At 39.7% G+C, this 6,795-nt stretch overlaps 1 long non-coding RNA gene across 1 annotated transcript in view; it reads right to left on the reverse strand.

Annotated features, from left to right (window-relative positions):
• Window positions 1-6,525, reverse strand: part of LOC122322527 — a 41,339-nt gene extending 34,814 nt beyond the window's left edge. The window contains exon 1 of the long non-coding RNA XR_006246676.1: window positions 6,416-6,525. This is a non-coding gene — a long non-coding RNA (uncharacterized LOC122322527). The remainder of the gene's footprint in view (window positions 1-6,415) is intronic.
• Window positions 6,526-6,795: the final 270 nt, after the last annotated feature.

Below are 6,795 nucleotides of genomic sequence, written 5' to 3' on the forward strand. Positions count from 1 at the left end.
GTTTTTGTTTGTGCTTATTTTTCCTTTTTTCCTGGTCATTCCTGTATTCCTTGGAGCTGGCTCTGAATTACCGAATTGTAGATAAAATTCTCAGTTTAACACTTTGTTAAAATGCTGCCCAAACGCCATGTGGTGCGTCCCTTTCGCCCATAAAATGTGCCCGTTTCCCATTAACTGGGCGAGCACAGGCTGGGGGCTGAGGGCTGGGATTGGGCTGGGCGAAAACTAGCTGGCCATTTGGCATGGCATTGGCCCGAACTTGGACGTTGGCTACATTCAGTTAGGCTTGCTCTGGCCTTCAGTGCTTGCGGTAAATTGCGTTAACAGTCCGTCAATAGAGCATGGCATTTAGACTCGAATTTCCATGCTAATTGGTTTCCCAATGTCTACAAGACTTGGCATTTGTAAAGCTAGCGCTTAACAAGCATAAATTGGGCAACAAGATATCGAGTACTCGACTCCTCGCAGACCCTCTTTGTCCTACACAAATTATGAAAAGTGATTTGAGACCCGAGGAGTTATCCTTCTTTCGCTTTCCCTTTCTTTCTTAATCATTACAGCTAAACTTGGGTTTACTGCTGTGGTGACATGGCACACTTTGACGGTTTGAGTGAAAAACTTGGGAAAACCATTTTATTAATAATACTCTGCTCGCTTGAAAATGAGTTAACATTCCCAGTTCTTATTTATATATAAATTTTCTAAAACAATCAAAGTGAATAAAAATATCTAAACAGGTAACACGTTGAAAAGGTTTTCCGTTTGACTTAGGACGTGTTTAGGATGAGACTCACAGCGTACGTTTAGTCAGCGTTGAATTTTGTTAATCCATTAGTATAAATATATTTTTGGTGCGCATATGATAAAATAAATTGAGAAATTATTCAAAATTAATCAATTGTCTTTTATGTACTTGTGTTGTATATACATAGTAACTATTCCAATAATATTCAATGAACCTTGGAATGGTACCTTGTCGCTCTTAGGAACAACCCTACATGATGTATTTGTTTGCGATATGCATTCTAAAACAAATATGTAGCAAAATGATAAAATCCAAAACAAAAAGCATCTAAAAATCACAATAACATTTTGTGGAGCCAAGCAATTTTTCTGCTTTTGTGTTTTGCAATTAGAACTCGATTTATTTTTCATTTACACTTAAGCCACAAACGTATTTTTTTGTTGTTGTTTTGGTTAGTATTTCTTCCATTCTTTACACTTTTTAATAGAGACTAGCAATTTTAAACAAAAAATAAGTTAAAATGCGCTAGTCGAGAGAACTCGACTAGAAGATACCCAGAACTCAGATGTTTAAATTTATAGGGCTTACTGATAGTCGATTATTCAATATGAAAATAATTTAGATTAAGTGTATATTTAATATCAAGAATATATATACTTTATGGGGATGGAGATGCTTGTTACATAGTTTTTGACAACTTCATTATGCGCTTTTTCGTCTTAATGGGTATAATTATTTAGAGCATTGAAAATGAGTGAAAAATAATGAATTCTAATAAAACCAAATATAACAACAAAAAATCAACTCGAAGTCGATCGAAATAATATTTTACTTTACCCACACAATTTTGGCAACAGTTCTACACTCAACCAGCAGCTGGATTTTATTTATATATTTAGAAATGAGTGAGATTTTCGTACTAATGGTTTGCACATCTTACATGAAAGGTATACTTCTAATTTAGTAATTACAAATGGCAGCTGTCATCAATTTTCAGTCAGTCAGTTTCATATATTTACATTTGGTAATTTCTATGTTTTGTTAGTTGTATGAATTGTTTGGCGAACACTTTAATCATCTGAATTAATAACATTTAAATTGCATGCTTAACGAGAATAAGTCAATAGGTTTTTAGCGTTTAGCTGGCAAACAGTTCAACACCAGGGTAAACAATTTGAACAAACTTTCTAGCGACGAACTAAGATTAAATTATTCATTCATTCATAACACCAAACTAAATTAGCAACTTTGTGTTACAAAACTTTACTTCAGCCAGAAATGAGCAATGAGCAATGAGCAATGGTTAACAAATTCAAGCGTACAAAATAACAATGTATATACAAAAAAGATGCCTTCACAGTTAAAGAAATCATAGAAAATTTGTAAGCATGGAATAAGCTTTTCGTATAATCCGATTAGTTGTAATCCAATTATAATAAATGCAAAACAATCGATTTGAAATTTCAATGATAGTCATTTCTCGTTTCGACCTCTTAGATATGGGATTTATGGGAATTAAGCATGCTTGATAAGCAAAAACTATGCAATTAATCAACATCATCATTAGTTATGACCATGCAAGTTGCCAAACGAAGTTCACAATGGATATCCGGTTGGGGCAAGTTCATAATAATGCGACTGCAGCCACTGTCTGGGGGTGTTTTAGGTGGCCTGGAGTGGAATGGTCCCAATTAAAGCGCTCAACTACTAACTAAGCCAAATTGTACGCTCAAGTGCCAAAAAGCCATAAAGTAATCAAAGTTGATATCAAAGCACCAAACTGCTAACTTATGCTCTCATGTATTCAATTAGGACAGATTTCGAATGGGGGGTCTATGTCTGTCCTCGTTCATTTTGAAAGAATTAAGCACTTTTGCGGAGCACAGCTGTTAAGAAATTACCGCAGCACCCAGTTCCAGTTGAGGCGCCAGCTCCTGGTCTGCAGGTTCGCCTTCAAGAACTTTCAACAACTTCCTATGCCAAAAGTTTCCACAAATTAGTTATGCAAATTATGTGAGTCGCCTCTACCTCAATGGCAGCAGTCAACCGCCAACGACAACAGCAACAACAGCAACAACAACAATAACAACAGATACAAAAACTACAATAGCAACAAGAACAACAGTTTGGAAATCCGTATTTAAAACAATGGCGACTCAGTCTATCTTCCCAACCCGAATGTGGTTCCCACTAAACTCAAAACTCAATCCACAGCCCGATTAGGGCGCATAACAAAGCAGAATTTGTGTAAGTTCCTATTTAACATGCTTTATGCATTCCTCAATTATAAATAGATTAAAGTCCAAAATAGACTAAAGTTAAATGTTAACTTTCCGGCCGAGGCGGACACCATTCACAAAGCAATTAACGCGCCCCAAGGAAGCAACGCCACAGGCTAAGGACATCCACAAAAGGGATGGGGCTCTGGCCCAGAGCTGAACTCAATTTAACTGACTGCCAACTTTCACAATCACTGCCCATCATCAATTTCAGATTTTGCTGTATGTTTTATGTAGCAGCCGAAAGTACGGGACAGCCCCTCAACCAGACGACCATCCTACGACCAGTCACTCCTTCAGTCAGTCATTCGGATAAGAAAAAAAAAGTGAAAACAATGCTTGCAAATGGTTGGCAATGGTTGCCCAGGGATGCGACCGTCGACGAACAATGTATGTGGATCTACGTGTGTGTGTGTGTGTGTGTGTGCGTTTCTTGGTGTGTGTTTACTTAAGCGTAAGCCTCGCACCGTCTCACAGTAAGCTACAAGCCACACAACAATGCCAGCCAGATAAAACGGCGAACGGGGCAAAAAGGGTTTTTACTGTACAGCCCAGCCCCGTCTGCCTGGTTGCGTCTTAAAGGATTGCTCAAGTTTTTGGTAACCAATATGTAAATGTGCGTGCTGTGATTAAGCACAATAGACCTGATCAAACCTTACCAGCCAAGCCACGACAGTCAGCCGGACAAAGAAATTGAGGAGAGAGTGAGACAGTCAGGCAGACAGACAGACAGGACGACAGACAAACAGAGAGACAGCCGAAGAAGGCTTTGCTTAACCCCAAACGTAAAAGTAAACCTAAATCTAAACCTAAACCCAAACCGAAATCTAACCACAATTTGAAGCGCACAAAATGTGAAACCAAAACAAACTGAAAAACGCAGCCAAGTCAATGGCTGGACAAGGCCAAGTTTACACACCTCAAGTGTTTGTTTAGGTTGCCAAAACTCCAACACAGAAAGAGAGGTGGGCCGTACGGATGGTTACGTGTGGTCGGTGGGGGCCTGGTGGGGGGTGGGGGGTGTGGTTGCGTATAGCCTACAATGGGTGTGGCCATTTGCTGTCTTGTTGTTTCTTGGCCAGCGGCAACATAAATCTTGTCTTGGCAAAACAAAGGCCCGCACCACTGTTAGCGATACGCCACCTCGAAAACGTAACTCTAACCCCCAACCGCCGCCAGTAGATGGCACCAAAAACAATACATAGCCCCGCCTGCAGTGGCTGAAACTATTAGCAAAAGAGCCTTTGCCATCGCCAACGTCTTGAAAGATGTGTGCGAATTTTTAAGGGGACACACGCACATAAATTGCAACCGCCAGGTGAGCAATGTTACCACACGTTGAAGGTCGCTCCCCATCCCCATACCCATCCGCATCCTCATGCCATACAATGCTGCTGTTGGCTCGGGTCGCCTTGATGTATCTTTTCTTTTTTTTTTCTTAGGGGTGTAGGTTTTTGTGGAGTCTTGCAAGGTGTGTATGCTTCTTATGGGCATCAGCCGCGTTCCGGCCGTAATAAAAACTAAAATCCGCACAGCAATATGTGCGAGGATAATGCCATTTCCGTTTTATGTGAAATCCTCTCAGTAGTCCGTGTCCACATATCCGCATATCCGTTATCATATCCCCTCGCTCCCACGACACACCGTCAAGGTGTGTGTGTGTGTGTGTGTGTGTGTCTGCTCTGTGCCATGGTTATAGCCTTAGCCGCCACAACAATGAGCTTGCCTCAAGGCTACACAGTGCCGAAAAAGGAGTGCGGTCGCAAAAGTTGTTTGCGTTATGGCACTTTAGCATGCGGACAACTAAATGGATGGGACGCATTTTATGGATTGGCACGAATGTTTCAGAATTAGGCACACGTGAGCCACCATAACATAAACTAGAGTGCATGCAGATAAACAAATTTTGTTCATGTCCATCGTCAATAGAATATAAGATGAGGCCTGCTATGGTGTGCAGATTGCGTAAATAAATCGAAACTAAATCCAGATAAAGGTAAAGAATTACTAATTCTATAAAAGTAAATTATTATTATGCTGGATTCAAATGGTCAACATAACTAATAAAGAAAATTGAATACTGTGCCTTGAATAAAAGTAATTAAGTAATTTAACCAATTTATTTGATATTTGATTTTTCAGCAGAAATAATACCGACTATGGTTTTGAAGTACATAAACAAATAATGCAAATTTTATGCAATAATAATATTATTTTTGATGATACATTTTGAAACTACCACAGCTAAAATAATTTAGTAATTTAGTTAATTAGTAATTAGCAAATGGAAGTAGAAGTAGACACACTGGCTGCTTTCTAGTAAAGGCAACATTTCTATTATCTAAATAATTTAATATTATGTATTTGTAATATTTTCCTTCACACAAATGTGATTAAATTATATGCAACAATATAATTATTTTTAATGATACATTTTGAAACCACCATTAGTAAAGTAAATAGTATATTGATTATGTTGTTCAGTGCCATAATAATAACCATAAGCAAAACTGTGTTTATTCAAATTACAAGTCAAATATAAACAAAGCATTCCATAATGAAAAGCTTGACAGCATTTTATACAAATTATTTACTCAATACTTCAGCTTAAGCTGATGACACTTGACTGATTCAACCCTGCAATCCAAGAGGACAAGAACGTTAAAGGCTTTTGAGTTTTCTCGTGACTTTGATGGTTTTTAGCCTCAGTCTTGGGATTCCAATGGATTAGTTGACAGCTTTTGGCTTGACTGCAAAAGGCCATTCATTAGCCGCAGTTGCAGCTTATGTTGCAATCAACAAAATGCATGCAATGTGGCTAACAGTCCGAGGTGTTGTCCTTAATTATATGCAATGCCATAACCACGAAATGTAAATGCAAATGTGGGCCAGTTTTTGTGCAGTGTGCGAACGGCAAGAAGAAACAAACGTGCTACTTTGGGCAAGGCGCTGCGAGTGGTAAAAAGCGCAACCAACAGAGTACAGAGAGACGGGAGAAATGTAGAAAAAAGAACCGGAACGAAAGAAAAACCATAACTAAATCCATTGCCATAGCCAAATCCAAAGCAAAGTCTGCGATGCAAATAGTAGAGATTATGGTGCTACCGATGCTGCCACCGGTGGTGCTTCCAATGCTGCTGCTTCCACTGTTGCCACTGCTGCTGCAGATGAATAAGAACAAGGCAGCGGTAGTGCTGGTGTCGGATAAGCTCCAAGGCGACGCACAGAAACCATTCGACGTGCAGTGGTAGGTGTTTACTACAACTATGTACGCGAAACTGTATTTCTATATACAAACACACATATACATGTGTGTCTCTGTGTGTGTGTGTGTGTGAATGCGTGGTTATATGTTAGTTTGTCGGGTTGTATGTGGCACAATAAATCTTACAAGGATGCCGAATAGCCGGGGCCAAGGCACGGTGTCGAAGCCATTGGATCTGGGTGTTGGGTTTAAGTCTGGGCCCTGCTCAGCGCCAGTGAAAACCAAAACCAAATAAAACTGACATTATGCGAAAAGCGAAAGCCATAACTAAAAGTTGCGCTAACATGGCATGATGGAGCGGCAGTAAAGTTGATGCCGGGACGCAAAAGGGAACAAATAGCAAAATAGAAATGATAGCACTGAAAGATATCTCTGGATATGCAGGGTATGCGGGGTATGCGGGGTATGCGGGGTATGCGGGTGAACTGGAACGGAAATCGACTTTGGTTCTTACCTGCGTCTGTGTGTGTAGGCGTGTATGTGTAGTAGGTGTGTGTGCGAGTGCT

The sequence above is a fragment of the Drosophila grimshawi genome, unplaced genomic scaffold (genome assembly GCF_018153295.1).
Source record: "Drosophila grimshawi isolate 15287-2541.00 unplaced genomic scaffold, ASM1815329v1 contig_311, whole genome shotgun sequence".
NCBI classification, from domain to species: domain Eukaryota; kingdom Metazoa; phylum Arthropoda; class Insecta; order Diptera; family Drosophilidae; genus Drosophila; species Drosophila grimshawi.